The sequence below is a fragment of the Sapajus apella genome, unplaced genomic scaffold (assembly GCF_009761245.1).
Source record: "Sapajus apella isolate SASKATOON/1434 unplaced genomic scaffold, GSC_monkey_1.0 scaffold19, whole genome shotgun sequence".
Lineage (NCBI taxonomy): Eukaryota > Metazoa > Chordata > Mammalia > Primates > Cebidae > Sapajus > Sapajus apella.
In genome coordinates this window covers 17,043,109-17,061,791 of record NW_022436959.1, presented here as the reverse complement: position 1 = coordinate 17,061,791, position 18,683 = coordinate 17,043,109, and the positions used below count along the sequence as shown (strand labels likewise).

General features: G+C 35.5%; 1 long non-coding RNA gene across 1 annotated transcript; it reads left to right on the top strand.

Moving 5' to 3' along the window:
- Positions 1 to 948: 948 nt before the first annotated feature.
- Positions 949 to 16,406, top strand: LOC116557529. The gene is made up of 2 exons (XR_004271555.1): positions 949 to 1,642; positions 15,639 to 16,406. It is a non-coding gene; the product is annotated as an uncharacterized LOC116557529 (long non-coding RNA).
- Positions 16,407 to 18,683: the final 2,277 nt, after the last annotated feature.

Below are 18,683 nucleotides of genomic sequence, written 5' to 3'. Positions count from 1 at the left end.
GGTGTGGTAGTGTGCACTTGTAGTGCTAGCTACTCAGGAGGGTGAGGGAGGAGGCTCACTTCAGCCCAGGAGTTACAGGTTACAGTGAACTATGATCATGCCACTGCATTACTGCCAGATACTATCTCTAAAAAAAATAAAGGGAGCAGTCAGATACATTTGTGTTTTCTTTTTTATTTGTTCGTTTATTGTTGTTGTTGTTTTGAGACAGGGTTTCACTCTGTCACCCAGCCGGAGTTCAATGGTGCGATCTCAGCTCACTGCAACCTCCACCTCTTGGGTTCAAGGGATTCTACCACCTCAGCCTTCCAAGTAGCTGTGACTATAGGCATGCACTACCATGACATTTGTCTTAAATAATTATATGATTCCTTTAAAAATCAAGTGTAAAGAAAGGAAGAAAGCATTAAATGAAATCTAAATAGAGGGTAAAAAATGGCCTAGTGAAAATTACCATGTTGATTATTTGGGAAAAAAAAAAAAAAGAAAGAAAGGAATAGATAAAACCATAAGAAGCAGTAGGAAGATTTGCCCAAGCACTTGTCAAAGCTTTTCTGTACCTCAGTTCTAGTTCCTCAGCTGGCATTCAGTAGCTGTGTGACCTTGGGAATGTGTTTATTCAGTGCATGCCTCAATTTAATCACCTTTAAAATAAAATTAATAAGAGCTGTCCTGTCCACATTAAACAATAATGTTTGAAGGTTCTTTAAAAATTATAAAACTGTTTATAATTATAATTAAATATATATATATATATATATATATATATATATATAGAGTGTTTTTATAGTATGACTGTGTCCTCCAGAATTTACATGTTGAAAACCTAATCCCTAATGCAATGGGGCCTTTGGCGAAGTGTGTTGTGTAGGTGGAGCTCTCATGAGTGGATTAATGCTGCTATTAAAAAGAAAAAAAAAATCTTAGGGGGTAGGTTCACTCTCTTCTCCTCTTCTGCCACGTGAGGACACAGAGTTTGTCCCTTTTTACGCTTCCGCCTTCTGTTATATGAGTATACAGCAAGGAGACCTCGCCAGATGCCAGCATCTTGATCTTGAAATTTCCAGCCTGTGAGAAGTAAATTTCTGTTCCTTGTAAATTATCCAGTTTCATATATTCTGTTAGAGCAGCACAAAAGACTAAGACAATTAAATGATTATATTATTAGTAGTAAATATAATTATTAATGCTCAGAATAAATACCTATGGCCCTTAATAAGCTAGGTGAATAAACAATAGACAAGCCTCCAGTGTAAACAGAGAAGGATAAAATCACAGTGAGAACTCTGTATATGGACAAGTAAGGTGAAGTCAACACTGACTGTTTATATTTTGAGAGGTTTTACTGGAAGTGCATGTGCAGCAAAACACAACATTCAAGCAAATGAAAATAATCATGAAATTATCTTGCCAAGAGTGAAATCTTAGAGGAGGGGACTTCCAAGCTTTTCTTTCTTTCCCAATTTTAGTTGTTTTTTTTAAGGTGTAAGATCTGGGACTACACTGTATTTTCTGTAAATTGTACAGAGCAAGTATGTGGTGACTTTTCTTCCCTCAGATTTTAATCTACTGGATATGCCCATAAAGTTTGCCGGAATAACAGCTGGTTCTGGAAGCTGTTGGAAATATGAGCTATAGAAAGGTGAGTGTGTCATAAATGTTTTATGTAAATCTTCAAGAAAAGATGGGAGAAGGGGACTTATGCATGTTTATTTCCTCATCTTATAAGCATTATTTTTCTATTTTTAGTATTTTAGCACTTGGAATGCAGCTTATGGCTATGTATACATTTAATGAAGTATTTCTTAGATACACACATTCACACACACTCACTAATAAATCGTTACATCTATCATGGAAGGCATATTTAACTGAAGAAAGAAATACAGTATATTAACTAAGAGTGAACACAATTTTTTATCAATCTGTTCTGTAAAAAACAAAAATAATTCCTTTGCAAAAATGTTATTATTTTGAAGGGGATAATCCATTCTTCATTCATTCAAAAAACTTTTATTAAATACCTACTAAGTGTTAGTCCTGTCCTAGAGAAACAAATACATGGGCTCATAGAAGAGGATGTGAGGAAGCCATCCTATGCAGAAAGGCCATTCTTGCAGATGCCCCTGGATTTACTCTGCCATATTACAGAGAACTTTCTCAGAAGTTACCTCTTCATATTGTCCTTCCTGTTCTCCAGGCCTCTGATTCTTCGACATAGTTCATTTTCAAACCAAAGATCATTAAGCCTCTTAAAGCATACTTTTTGTTCCATTTTTGTCTAGAATGGAATGAAGGTGAATGATTCTGACCTTCCACCCAGAAATCCTGACCTGTTAGTGTGTGCTCTTCTGTGGGAGTCATAGCATGCTTTCCAGAGGATCCCCAACCAGCTCCCATAGTCATTAGTTCGCTCCAGTGAATTACAAGATTAAGTGCTCAAAGAGTAGATCCCCTGGCTCACCCCTGTAATCCCAGAACTTTGAGAGGCCAAGGCGGGTGAATCACTAGAGGTCAGGAGTTTCAGACCAATCCGACTAATGTGGTGAAACCCCATCTCTGCTAAAAATGTAAAAATTGGCCAAGTGTGGTGGTATGTGCCTGTAATCTCAGCTACTTGAAATGCTGAGGCAGTAGAATTGTTTGAACCAGGGAGGCAGAGACTGAGATTGTGCCACTGCACTCCAGCCTGGGCAACACAGTGAGACTCTGTCTCAGAAAAAAAAAAAAAAAAAAAAAAAAAAAAAAAAAAAACAGAACAAAACAAAACAAAAAACCGGTAGAATCCCCAACAGTTGCCTCAGACCTAAGGAACAAAGTTTTGTTTTTTCATCGTGGCATTTAAGGCTTTAAGAACTTAGGAAAAGACAGCATTCTCAACTCTTTCTTCCTCTTACCTTCCATATAACTCCATCTATTATAATCAAATGTATCTAATGTCTGCTTATGCGCTTATTTCTGCCTAATGCCTTTCATCACACAATTCTTCCATTTAAAAATGACGAATGCAATAAAGTGCACAAATAAACTACTCAATTAATGTTTTCCATATATATATATATATATATATATATATATATATATGAACTCATTTACCCAAACCAAAGTTCAGGACATTCTCAGCACTGCGTAGCACCATCTTTTCTGCCTTCCCTGTTATCATCTTCCCCAGAGATAATTACTTTCCTCATCAGTATTCATATAGCTATGTTTTTCTATAGCATAGTTGGACATGTCTAAGTCAAGACAATTGACTAAGAAGAAGAATAAGAAGAATAAGACAGAATAAGGCAATAAGGCAATAAGAATAAGAATAATATTTTATGACTAAGAAGAATAAGACAATGAAAGGAAAGGGCCACACTGAAAGATAAACGTAAATTAGTTTTTTCTGATTGGACCCCTTTTTCAGTAGCCACTTCACTATATAACAAGACCTGTGAGTTGAGCCTAGGTTACCATTTAGAATATTATAATGTCCCAAATTAATAAATACTGAATTTAAAATTTCACTGCTGCAGTCATCTCTTCAATTATTTTCTCAGTAGTATCTGTGAAATAGACTGGCCAACATGTGACCCAGGAGTGAGAAATTTCACACTGACTTTTTAAGAAAGAATCTTATAAAATGATTCCTTTTATTTCACATAAGGTAATGAAGATATAAAAGTCTGTTTAAAAAGATTATTTAATTTTTCTATTTTAATAATATATTTTTGTGTGCTTTTTAATGATGAAACAAGCTTCTAGAATGCTGTTCTGACTTATGTAACTCAGACAGAGAAGTTTCAGAATGGCATTCCTTAATTCTCCTCACAAAAATAGTCCTCCTTTGAGCCAGTGATCAAGGGACTGAGAGTCTAACTGTTCAACCAGCTGTCAATCTACTTAACCATACGATCACTGAGCTTAAGTTTCTCTGATTTTTATTCAAGGTTATCACATGACAGTTTATTAAAATCAAATTATTATGTCTATGACATCTCTGACCTATGTAGTGATTGACACAAAAAATAGAAAAGAAACAGAAATAAGGTCAGTTTGAAAAAACAATTCTTTGCCAAATATCTACCAAACTTACATCATGTCTCCTGACAATCAACATATTCACTGAGGAACAGCTGTCTGTAGGCACTACACTAAGCAAGAAAATAGAAGACAACTCCATTCTAAAGCCAACTAGGATTCTTAGTAGTGCAGATACAAGTATGAAAATGATTACCACCTGGAGTCATGTCAAGACGAAGATATATTTCTCTCTGAAAGGAGATTCTTAAGTAGAGAGAGTGAATTCTTAGGAAAATTGTGCTGATGGCCCCTGCCAAGTAAATATGATGTAAGGACAGAAGTTAGCAGTGTGAGGGGCAGAAGAGAGTCATTTTGGCAAAGGTACCAGGAACTTCAGGTATCCCTAACAACCAAATAAATATTAAACCAACTGAAATATGTCCATGTTCATAAAGCCTCTTATGGTTCTGTTACCAATTCTATTGTTACTGAAACAGAGAGAGAGAGAGAGAGAGAGAGAGAGAGAGAGGAGAGAGAGTATAGCCCAACAAATGCTATCAAAGCCCTATGATGAAATGTAAGGAGTCTAACCCTAGGGTCACCAGACATGCCACAAAATAACATTCCCAATGTTACAAGGTCTCTTGACTGGGAAAGTATATTAGAAATTATAGTCATATTTTTTCTTTTGGTTGATAGAATGAAACTTAGGAGTCATCCAATTTCAGTTAATATCAAATCAATTCCTATTAGTAGAAAAATCCAACTCAGCATTGCATTTTCCTTGGCTTGAAAAATGATATTCAGAATTATCTGACTGGAATTAAAGTTCAGCTTCTCTGCTTTTCTCTGTGTTGAGTTGCAGTTAGTCTTGGGATGTCAAGCAAAATTATAATTAAAGCACTGAAGAGGTTAATCCATACTTAGCCTTAATGTTTTAAAATGCACATTTAAAATGTATCTTTATATTTATTTGACAAAGAACTCTGCTTACACACCTAAGTCTTTATATATCTCATTTCATCTAGTCCATAATAGAACATTTTGTATTGTTTAAGCCTTTTGGCTGTACAGATGGTTCTTAATTCATAATGAAAAGAAAAGAAGATTCATCAGTTTTCTTTTCAACCTGTTTTAGTTATATATCATGAGTACAAAGAATGTTCCCAAATGGTTCAGAAAAGGAGAATTTGTATTTGCTGTTCTTTTTCCCTCTTAGCTTCTCGTTTTATTTTTAATGTTTGATCCAAAGTCATCTCACTCCTACTCAACAGTGCAGAACCCACTTGCTTCTCTTGCCGCTTGCTTTGACCATCTGAGTCAATCCAAAATACTTCTTGAGGAAATTTATGTTTGACTATAACAACTCTGAGCTTAACTTGGAATGGTGGTGACCATCCTTCTTATGAAAACTGATAGTTTATTACTTCCCAAGTCATTCTATTTGAATTTTGAGTCACTTTTATTTTTAGAAGTTTGTGTTTATCGAGCCAAAACCCAGGCAACAAATCATGGGTCCTATTCTGCAATATGAAGCCAAACAGAATCAGTCTAATGATCCTTCCATATACAAACTTATAATCCTTTAAGGAATCTATAATATGTTAGCTTTTTTGGTTTTTAGTTAATTTGCTTTGATTTTAAAACAAAAATTTCAGGCAAAATAGTGAGATTTTTCTAGAGACTGAAAGAAACAGAAGTGCCAATTTTCTTCTAATTTTCCATCTAATTACATTTTTTATTACAGCTCTCCATTTGACAAATGAGAACGTCTACTTCCAACTCTAGTCTTTACAAATATATGCAAGACAGGATGGTTACATTTAAAATGTCAATTTAGCTCATTAATCTCTACCAATAAACTGAGTTCAAATGCTAGAAAATTGAAGTAGTTGATCAGTTAGAAAGAAAAGATATGTGATTTTACAAGACTCTTCAGCAATTTTTAAGAAGAAAGGAAAAAGGCATTATTCCTTAATTATCTAACTTAAATTTCACTTCTTTTGTGAAGCCCTCTTCTTCCCCAGCTTCCTTTACCCTTCAGTCATCATCTATTTCCCTTTAATGCTTTGTGCAATGGTCATAGCCCAACTTTGGATTATTGTTCAGTATGTACAAACTGGTCTCTAGTCTAGCCAGTGGGCTACTGGAGGACAAGAAAGTTAACCACTCATTCTATCTCAGGCACATTGTGAGGAATCAATAGATATTAATTCACTTGAGTTAGAAGTTGAATTAACTCTATTTCCCAAAGACGAGTTGAATAGATTCTATTGATTTGTTCCAAGGTCATAGATGTTGATGGTTTAGAATGAAGCTGATTCAGCTTTCCTGGTCTTATCTGAACAAGCTGATTCTATACACACCATTTGTGCATTTTGTGAACTATGTTCCTAAGCAAATGTATTAAGCTTTCATACTCAATATGCATAATACTTGTATTTTGCAACTTACAATATTGGCCATGCTCAATGAGGGGAAATTTTCTACAAGAATTTCTCTCAGATGGATAGCATGGATGGCCACACAATTTTGCTTTCAGTCATTTTCAGCAGAATTCTAGACAATTCCTAACAATGAATACAATGTTTATATCATAACTCATACTTTTCAATTACCTTGGTATTTTTTGAAGGTTTTTCTTAGTCAGGCAAAGAGACAACTCTAAACCAAAAGGAAAGCTCCATTTGGGACTGAAAATGAGCAGACTAAAAAAAAAATACTTCTAAGGGGAAAAATTGATAGTTCTGTGTCCGATTTTTTACACCAATGTTACAAAATCTATGCCTAGAATACGTTCACAGGACACTGGTACCATGGAGAGATCAAATGATAAACTTACATGGCATTTGATTAGATTCAATTATACCTAGCCAGATTCTGTTCAAGTAAAGAAACACACAAAGACATGTGGCACAGAGCTAGGTTCTAGGTGTTTTAACCTAGGACTTTTTCATCTCTCTGGTGGCAGAGGAGAAACAAGAATTGATTGGTGAAAACTATCCCTGCCCTTCTGAAGACAAGAAATGTCTTCCTACCTCAGTTTATTCATATATAGCCGCCAAGCAGTGCCAAAGAAGCCATCAACCTGGGAATTAATTTTGGTGGTATTGAACCACTTCTGTCTTAGTCCCCATGCTGTCCCTACTGATTTAGGGACTGAGCCCCAAAGGCCAGATATTTTAAGAAACATTCAATTTATGAGAAATATATAGTGACTTATGAAGCGTATGAAGCAAGATGCTTTGCAACTGTGTCCAATTAAGTGGCATTTCACCTCATCTGAACTTGTTTCCTAATCAGTAAAGTTAAATGAAAAAATTGAATGATTTTACTTCATTCCTTAAATAAATAGCAGACTGGAATCAAACTTTCTATATTTAGGTCCTCCTATACTTTATTACTTAGGATTTGTCAATAGCAAAAAAGACAATTACCAATGAGGAAAACTAAATCGTTACCACCATTATCACCATTATCACCATCATTGTCATTGTTGTTATTATTATTGTCATGTTCACCACAGCATGAGAGAGTATTTTTCAGTTTCATTCTCTGTTTCTTAGAGAAGGCAATTTAATATACCCAGAGTTAAAGTCTTTGACCAGTGTTATGGGAACAGCTCAATGCTTATGACCCAGTCCTTACATAACTTTAGGTGAAGATTTATATGTATATTTATCTTTGTTGAGTACTTCCTAAGTTTACCACATATCCTTTTTGACACTCCTTTTATCACTTAAAAGTTAACATAATGGTAAGTATGTATTGTAATAATAATTTTTAAAATCTATAATTGGCATTTCTAATATTTATTATTCAATTCATGTTTCTATATAAATAACATTTTGCATTCTTTCTAAATTAATATGCTTTACATCATAGAGGACACTCAGGACCTGCCTCCAGGCTTCCCTGCTACATGCCAGATGCCAAAAATACACACCCTAGAGGACTCTGGAACTCTGAAGAGGCCATACAGAATATTAGTGATTCTTTTCTCTGTGTTATTTGTAGGATATAGTCTCTTACTATCACTTTTGAGTTGTAACTCATTTTTTTTCTTTTAGATATGAATATTAGAAGATATATATTTTAAAAAAGAGTTAAATAAAACCTCCTTCTACTATTCTAGCTTTAAATCAAATGCTGTCAGCTAATATAATACATAATATAACTACGATTTCCTTAGTCATTTACAGTAACATTTTCACAGTGACATGAAAGTGACATCTCTAAAAGTCTGATCATAGTGCTGCCTTTTCTAAAACATTTCAGTGGCTCCTACACCTCATTGTTGAAGCTAAAACTCCTTAGTATGAAATATAAGAGTCTCTGTGAGTTTGCTCCTGCTTATCACTCCATTCCTTGTCCCTTAATGCCACATCCCACATACATGGGTTTTTACCCTTGGTTGTAACAATTTATGGTATTTGTTTTCAAAGATACAGTGATAGATGCAGGTCTCCATATATGACAGCAGTTACAGTTTGTTTAAGGTATATTCTAAGGTCTTAGATGAAACATAAAGCATGGATGCTTTATGATTTGAAAATATCTATTAGTCTACTGACTCACAGAAACCAGGAAACAGGGACTTTCCAGGTGCTCTGTTAATCAAGCTGTTGTAAAGATGGATGATCATTAATTTCACTGAAAGAAATGGTAGCCCAGTAGAACCTTTCATGCCCCAGCATAGTATAGTTCCCATGCAGGATCTGACGAAAGGCACATTTGTAATCATTAATTCATGTTTCTGAAAAAAAATCCAGAGTATCTTGCATCGTGTCACAAGAAAAGGAGAAAATGTTCTCAATGATGAAGGGTCACTTTCTTGTTACCGTTAACTATATTTCTCCTTATGGAATGAATGATATCATTTTTGTTTCCTTCTGAGCTCTACCTAAAAAAGTCCTTTTCATTTCCTTCTGAGCTATACCTAGAAAGGCGATTTCATTTACTGCCTATTACCAAGGAAGGGTGAAAAACGAGTTTCCTCTAAGTATTTCTGATTCACACTCTCCTTTTTCATTTCTCGAATGTGACTTGCTTACACATAGCATATTTCTGTGATTTAAGGTTCTTCTTGTAATTCTTTTTTAGCACCAAAACAAAACACGTTGTCTATCTTTTTATATACATGATGAAGTATACACATTGAAAAAGTGAAAATATGTATTCTCTGTTGCACCTTGCTATTTATCTTCCTAAAAGAATGAATTCTTGAAAAAACAGCTGGGCATTAAAATAGAAAACATATGTAGTACATGCCAGGGAAATTTATAATAAATTTAGAAAATAATCTTATTAGAATAGGTCCTCACGTAGTAGCCTAATATCCTATATGCCTTTTCTAATAATCCCTACAGACATCTGAGGTTGAGAGAGAGAGTTAGGAGCCTCACTGCATGTGAGAAACACTAAAGTAATTGAAACTAAGGCAAGGCTGTTCTAAAAAAAGCCTATATCTCAGTGGGGAGCTCCCTTTTCAAAACTATCTTGTTCACACAAACTAAATGGCATTTGGAAGCAGCAGCAGCTTTGGACAAATTGCAGCCTTTCTCAAGCACACTATCCAAACCTGGTTCTGCTGGAGTTACAGTCCAAAGACTCAAGTTTGATTCCAGGGCCTACCACTTCACCTTACAAGCGGTGTGACTATAGGGTATTCACTTCACTTCTCTGCATTTCAGTGCCCTCATAAGTAAAGCACATATGATTATAGTACCTACACCTCATAGGTGGGTACTATGAATGTTAAGAGAGTAGAAATGCCAGCCATACCGTCAATGTTTAACAAACTTTTATTATTACTGTGATTAAGGTTGCTAAATAGACAGAAAAGAAAACATTGGTAAAATGAGAATAACTTATGGAATCTATTGTCATAACATTAATCTGGTATCAGTACATTATAGAGCATACAATTATATCCTTGCTGTCTTTAGCTATATATGTGTGGTTTCATCACGGTCATTTCCAGAAGGGGTTTGACTATTCCGTGGTTTGTTAATCCACATAAGGGTAACAGAAGAAAATACTTGAGTTCCAGAAATGCGTCAGCAATGGAAAAGTTACCAGATGTTCAGGGCCACTCTCAGAGATGGCTTTATAGCCATCTCTTCTGAGACCAGTGTCACACTGAGAATACAGAGGGCCATGATGTAAAAGAAGTCAGTGGCTCCTTTCTGTCAAAACTAGTATTCTGTTTCTGCTTCCTTGTGAAAGACAGCATAAAAGAGGAAATGAAAGGGTTTCAAAGACTTGATTCATTTTGTGATTAGAGAGTCAGCTCAGGTGAATAAAATGATTAGTATGGGACCAAAAAGGAAAAAATACCTTAATTTGGATTCTCAGTCAGATTTCTAAGATCACTTAACTCATTAAAAACCATCTCCCTTCAAAATCCTTTTACATCAAATAACATGAGAAATGTGCACAACTACAAAACAAAGCACAACAAAACCTTAGATGTTTTGGCCACATTCAAGGGTATCAGCAAAGGCATGTTGGGATCTTCACAGAAACAAAATGTTAATGACTGTGGGTAAGTAACAGTGTGGACTGGGGAAGCAAAAACCATTACCCACCTAAACAGTTGGGTTGTTATAAAAGAACACTGTGCGCCAATCCTATTCTCTGCATACTAGTCTTCTCTTTCTTGACCAAATAGAATTTTGAGTTTTATATCTACTGTTTGAGATTATACTGAATTTGAAGAGTCAGTATATCTCAATATATTTTAGATTATATTGAATTTTCTCTTTATATTTTCTAGAGAATAAATATAAAACATTAATATCACTATTTTAAAACACCGTGGTTTACTTTTTGGAAAGAGAAGACAGAGCAAAGGGATGGGAACTAATATAGATATACCAAATTATGGCAACACGCACATAAGTAATTCTTATTTGATTGGTTAGTTTGCTAAGTACTATACATGAACTATCATTGGTTAATCCTTGCAATAACCCGATAAGGTAGGTTCACTTTTGTTCCAATTTTACAAAAAGCAAATAGTCTCAGGGAAGGTAAGTAATTTGCCACAGTAATCTCAGCAGCTTGCAGGCGGCAGAGCCAACCTAGATCCACTTGCCTGGGAAACTTCGCTCACTGCAGTTCACCACATTGCTCAGTTAGCCAGAAACTCGAAATAAACTCTTCCAGAGCCTGATTTCTAGAAGGATCTAATTTAATGTTTAGCTCTCTAAGAGAAGCCGCCTTTCCTCTAGGGGGAAGGCATTGACAGTTCTAGACAGTGACACAAGCCTCTGCACAAGGCTGACTTCCTTTTTGTTGATGAGAGCTGAATTCTCCTCCTGGTTCAATGTAAGATGCACAAAACCAAGTGCATTGCCTCACTGGGCAAGAGAAAAGTGATGAGGATGCAGAGGAATTCCTGGCAAAGAAGATTACAAACAGCTTGTTTGGAAACAGTATTTGAGCTTAGAAAGAAATGGAATTCATGCTTTTAAGTAGAGGAATGCAAATTTTGGTACATAAACTTCCTGCTTAAGAAATAACTTATCAATCCATGCCCCAGGATGTAAAGAATTAAGGCAGATTCTTCCGATAACCCGGAACTCTCCTTGTTAGTGGTGAAATTACTTAGGACTTTGTTATTCCATTTCAATAATTAGCACTGACAACTGAGAAGAGACTAAGAATGGCCACTAAGACTTAGCTAGTTTTCCACCTTATTCATTAAGTCCTTTTAGACATAGTCCAAGCCACATCACTGGCGCGTCTCATGCCTAAGCTCCTCTTCTAGACTGAGGATGAAACTCACCATCCCACTTTTCTTAGAGACTATATGGATTAGCAATTATTGTATGTACTATACTTATTATATCTCTTTTTAATTCTGGGATGCAATAAAATAGTGGAAAAATACAAGTGATAAACAAAAACAACGTATTTGGTGTTATAATCTTTCACAAGCCTAGCATAGTTCTAAGTATACTGAATCACAACTCTCTAAAACAGCAATTAAAAGAGCTGAGCCTTTTTATATTTGGGAGGCACTGTTTATAGGGCTGTGTTTGTTTTATTTTACAAATTTTTCATAAACAGCCTGTAAGATAGGGACTGTAAAGGCTCTTACATGCCCCAGTCTGACTTCTGAACCTACTTCCTTAACACTCTGCTACTCTACCACCTACTGAAAACACTCAGAGCTAGAAAGACTATCTTCTACATTTTGTAAATAAAGAACGGAAGAACCAGAAAAGTTAACTGGCTCGGCTTGCCCATGGTTAAACAATTACCAGCAGACCTGAGCTAGAACCCAGTTTTCTGATCCTACTTCAAAACTGTTTGACTACAACATACCTCTCTGTAAGAGAAGTAATTCATTTATGTAAGTTTTGTGCAATTTTAATGTTTTAGAGGAAAACTGTAGCACTTTCAGAGTTCCTCAGTCTCTTGCATACTTTCTACATGGCATATGAGTTGTCCTTTATAAAATAGTAATACATCATAATGTATTGTCTTAAAAATAGCATCCTTACCTCTTAATGTCAGATGAAAGAATATTTCTCAACTACTAAATGAAAATATTAGTTGTGAGTGATATGAGATTCTGCTTAATGAGGAAGATCTTAGCAGAAAACAGGGGTTTAGGCTTTAATTTTTAATTCATATTTGCTTAGATAAAACAAACATACAGAAAAGTATGGAATATACTACTGTTAATGCAAGTATCCATGTACAAAAATAACTCGATTAAACACATATTAATACTTTGCTACATATGGTTTAAAGCCCCTTTAGCAAACAAAAACATATGAAAGGGTAAAGAATTCCAAATACTCTTGGATTTTAGTCCTGCTGAGCCACTGGGGCTATTGCCCATCCGCTGCTTTGGCCTTTCCAGTACTCCTGTCCCCGCTTGTCTTACTCTCCTGTGCTTACAAATCCTCTTTATCTTCTTTTATCTTCTTTCAGCCCAGCTCTGAGTTTTAGCCTGAGAAAATGCCAGTGGAACCTCCTCTTTCTTTCTCCCGAAATTCTATCACCCAACAAAGCCTCCTAACAAGGCCCCATCTGTCACCGGAGCTCTTTTGCAAACATCCTCCTATTAACTACAAATTATTTTGCGTTTCTGACTTGTTGCATTATTCATGATTTTAGCCTCATAAAATAACTCCCCAAGGCATGTTATTCCTTTTGACACAAATTTTTCATTTTCTGTACCTATTTCGTGTGACTAGAACATAAGCAATCATAAGTAATAACTTGGTGGCTTCTGGAGTGATGTTTCTCCAGGACTCTGTTATCAACCCATATAAAATGTATAGTATGCATTTTTCAAGTAAAAAGATATATATCTTATTAGTCCTATTAAGGCTTGTAAGTCTGAAGTTACAGATAACAATAAGAGTACTGGTTTATAACTCATCTCAATACTAGAGGAACTCCAGGAGCCTCGCTACTGGAGCCAAAATAACTACAAAGTGATAATACACGTGCGTATGTCACTTAACAGTTTTGTAAATCATTTTTGCTTACATTACTTCATGTGACTTTCACAACTGTAAGAGGCTTAAAAATGAGTGACATGTAGACTACTAGCCTTTTAATTTGCTTCTGTTTTCACAAATAGCATTCATTATAGAGTGCTGCAAAAAAAACCAGATAGACTCTTGCATTTCACAATGCCAAACCAAAATGGTAAATGCATAGCCCACTCGAGAAATAGGTCTTATGAAGACATTGTTCTCTATATCCAAAACCATCCTCTTGGCTGTAGACATTTTGATGAAACATTAAAAATAGAGTCAACCAACCTAAATATCTGTTACAGTATCTGGAAAAATGTAGAATTCAGAATTGCATGAAGACAACAGAAGATTGGTGAACTTGCTATAATCTACACTTAGGACTGGCAATTCTGTGTGTGCTCCTGTAACTCCAGCCACATGTCCCTGACAGGAGCAAAGTTGGGCATGGTGCATAATAAATGTTCTGTTTCTAAGCCATATAAACATACTCCATGCCTGGAGAGTGTTCCGGGATCTGGGCATATCTCCTCTGGAGTATTCAACTTGTCTCCTGAATGCCATACAGGGCAATGTTGTATGTGGAATTGTGTCCCCGCCAAATTCATAATTTGAAGTCCCAATTCTTACTACTTCAGAATTTAACTGCATTTTGGAAATAAGGTTTATAAAGAGATAATTAAGTTAAAATGTGGTCCTAATCCAATCTGACTAGAATACTTCAGAGAAGAGGAAGAAATGCCAGGGATGTGAGTGCACAAAGGGTCAACTATGTGAAGAGGCATCAAGAGGAAAGCCATCTGCAAATCAGAGAGAGAAACCTTAGAAGAAACCAATGCCTCGATTTTGGATTTCTACCTTCAGAACTGTAAGAAGATAAATTTTGTTGATTAAGCCACCTAGTCTTTGGTACCTTGTTATGGCAACCCTAGCAAACTATTCCAACAACAAAGAAAATTAGTCATGGATATTTCAAGTATGCCAAATGGCCAACCCTGCAATCAGGCTAAAGCATCACGAGGGATACTGAGTTCTCTCCTTCCTCATCCAAAGACCCTCAACCTTGGTGCCCAGTCACTCTCCACCAACGCCCTGCTTCTTCTTTTGTTTGGCTTTGCATCATGGCTTGTTAGTCATCCTCTATACCACAGCTTTTGGTGATGATATGGACCCAGAAGCTTTAGATTCTGAGCATTGAAAAGGAGGAAGTTCTATATGGGCTTGCCTCCAGGCACACTGTCGAAAGGGTAATCAAACATTTTCCATGAAATATAAGTACCCTCTTGCCATCAGATCTTGTATGTATTGTTGCATGGATTATGTTTATCAGTTCTTCAGTGTAATGATAAATGATAAAATAACCCTTTCTTATTATTTAAACTTTTATATACAACATATTCTAGGAGAAAGTTAAGTTTCTGGAACGGGTTGTGAGGAGGGTTAGAAAAGTCATCCTACCACACTCACAGTAATCATAGTATGCCACCGCAAATATGGCATAAAACTATATCCTTGCAACTGCTTCTACCAGGTTTATGAAATCATTCTACAGTTCCCAGTTTCTTCTTACTAAGGTGCTAGTGATAACCAGTAATGAAGGTAAGCCTCTGCTTAGTCCCACCCAAATTCCTTCTCATCTGGCTTCTGTTTTCTCACGTTGTTCTCTTCCCTTTGAGGAATGAAACTTTATCTGTGTCTGGATCCTTACTTTTCAATCTCTGTTTATACAGTTCCCCAAAATGTATGCAATAACATTTACCAATAAATGTCTATAAGCTCTTTTCATCTTGCAAAACCTTGGCTGCCTATGAATTTATCACCCTGGAAATGACATCTGCCTATTCTATCAATTTGGAAACACTGCGTGCCAACCTGAGCGCCTGTACCTTTTTCTCCAACATGCTGGGAAGTTGGAGGAGCATGGATCTCTTATGGGAAGAGCCATTCTCAAATGGTGCTTGAGCTAAAAGCAGATCTCATGGTGGCAAGGGTACAAACACAAAAGCCAGCCAATACTGATACATATTATGTGGCATATGAAGCATTTTCAAAATAATCATGAGATAGACTCAAAGGAACATTAAAATTTATCAAATAACTTACTGTGACCCCTTGGCTTTGTTACAGGTATATCATCATGGCACTTATTAGCCACAGGAGAAGCCAGAATTATGTCAGCAATACAACCAGCCTGCCACTCATTGGATGATACCCTTTGTGATGTTCCTGACACTGCCAGCATCACCTATTACAGATTTATAGCTTCCTTCAGTGGCAAAAAAAAAAAAAGATCAAAAAAACCCTTTTCTTGTTCTTGTCTACTAAGCAAATGAATATTATAATCTACAAAGAAATGTGCTTAATTGATTACGTCCTCATTCATTTATTCACTCGTGTCACAAAAATTAACTGAATTCCAAACATGGACCAAGTACTAAATTCATTTTTAAAAATTTAATGAATAAAATGAGTAGATGCATAGGTGAACAAATGAAAAACTACTGTGATTACTCTTTTGTAGAATAAGTGTGAATTATTCTCAAAGTAGAGAGGCTTAACACAGAAGACAAGGTAGGGAAGAAACTTCTACCAGTTTAAAGAACCCTAAGAGGACAGAGAAGGGACATTTAGTTCTGAGATATCAATGTTAGCACTGTGTTCCAGATTCAGAAGCTGTCATTACTTGAGAGGAGAAGGAAGAAACAAAACAAAATGTTATTAACAATGATGACAACATGTAAGTCTACTTGGTTCTACCATAAATATTTGTATAGACTTTCCTATTTTCAAACTAATGCTGATTATAAGTTTATCAATTTAGCTTACCACAACCCTGAAGAGGTTTACATTGCAATCATTCCACTCTACCTATTAAAAACTGATTATTTTGCAACTTGTATTATTTCTAAGTTGCAGATTATTTGCTTATTTCAGTGAATTTTGTTGTATTTGGGCCTATGCCTGGGGCCACAACTCCTTAAACTAGCATATAAGAAAAATTTGAGTCACAAACCCATTAAGATCCATTTCCTTATCTACAAAGCATAGGCTGAATTAACAGGACTAGGTTGCCCACACTTAGAGAAGCAATCGTCTTGTTCAATCATTTTGAGACTTCCTTTAGAACATAAACTCAATGACAGAAATCATGGGCATATTCATATTTGCCTGACCTGTAACAGATGCCAAATAAGTTTTTCAGATAAGTGACTGAATGGGTAAATGTGCTCTAGACAGACCTCATCAAGGTTTAGCACTAGTGGGGCAGCTACCTGAAGAGGAACATAGGCAAACCACTATGGAAGTAACATGCAGTAAAGAATCTGAAAAATTCTTTATTTTAAATGAGGGGACTTAGGGTGTGCAGCCTAGTGAAGAAATGTTTTAAAGTTTTGAGGGAATGATTGTTATCTCCAAACATCTGAAGGAAGTACATGTAGAAGGTCATTAGTGAAATAGTTTCCTCCCACTGAGAGCAAAATCCATGAGAAGAGGAAATATATCATATCATTTTATCTTCAGCATTTATGGTATATAATAGGCACTCAGTCAGCATTTATTAAATGATGAATAAGGTACAAAAATCAGATTCGGGCTCAAGTACAGATAGAACTTCATAAAAGAAGAATTGTTCAAAAATGGAATGCCCTTTCTGGGTGGTGAGTTTTCAGTATGCAGGCTGTTAAAATTTGTATAACCATCAGTTGGGTTTAATTCTAAGATTTCCTGATTTATGCATGGGGCTTCCAATGAGTTACTAAATATTTTCTGGGCCAATTGGTTCTGAAAGTTATACCCAGTATGAATGTGATTCATAATCACACAAATTGCTTCACCAGTGAGATTATCGAATCATCTAGGAAAATCATACTATTCATCCAGAGGCCTCCAGAAAAGAAGCATAAATAGATAAATGCAATCCATTATTACTGCCAAAAGAAAACATAGCAACAATAACAAGATTTCAAAGTAGGTATTCTATTAAACTTTTTCAATAAAGCACTTCAAACAATGAAAAGTATGTTTAATGCGGAAAATTACATTGTTCATAAAAATAGACAAAAACAATAAAAATCTATCCTATTGCAGATTTCTGTTTAAAATTTGCTGCAATATGCAGACTGATTGGAATGGGCCATTTTATCTAATTCTATGTAATATATAATTTTAGATAATCCTTTCACAGATGTATTTTAATAGTCTATAGTTTTACTGGTTAGGATGTTTATATTGGTTAGGATGTTTTAGGATATTGACCTTCCATACTTCAAGAATTCCTGCCAACTACTTTATCCGATATCCAGAAAACACTCATTTTTTATAATCCCAAACAATACAATGTTTATTTCATTTTTTCTGAAGACAAGAACAACTCTAAGTCAAATCTTCATAGTTAATTATAATTGGACCTCTCTCAAGGTCTTTTCTTGTGTGAAGTACTCAGTGATAGAATTATTTCTACTTGACCACTGTTTAGTCAGGGTTGTAGTTTTTCTAAGACTTTTTTAAACACTGGAATGTTTTGGAAATAAAACCTCCTTTATTAATGTAAGAGCCCTGCCCGTAAACATGAGCTAATTCTGTTGAGTCAGGACTTACTGATAGATTCCTGAATTCACCCAGAGCTTTAAATGTTGTGTTCCAAGTGCTCTTTGCCCTCAAGGAATCAAGGAGTGCATTAATGTAGTTGTCATTGTAATATTTAATAAGAAATCTTGCATAGGATTTTAAAAACTTTCCATTTGAAGGTGTTTTGGGTCCTAAATAATACAGAAGCTATCAATGTACAAATAAGGTTGAGAAGGCAGGAAAGCTTGTTGATTTTGCTTACTCTGCAATCCCAGGACACAGGAAAATGGAACTTAAGAAGCAGGTAGTCCAGAAAGAAGAAATCTTCAAGTCTGCTGTTTTTACTATGTGCAATAGTTGAAATTAACTGTCAAATTAGGTTTTAATCTAGCTAAGGTAAATATAAAAAAGAACTATTTGCAGTTAACAAAAACATGTCTGTTATTATGCCACAAAACTACAAAGGAAGCCACAGGACTTAATTGTTGTAACGATGACAAGAGATCTCACTACATTTCATGTTTAATGTTTTGGAAATCCTTTATTATAGAAAGAATTGATTCAAGGCCTCTCTACATCTGAATTCAATAACTGTTGACCAAT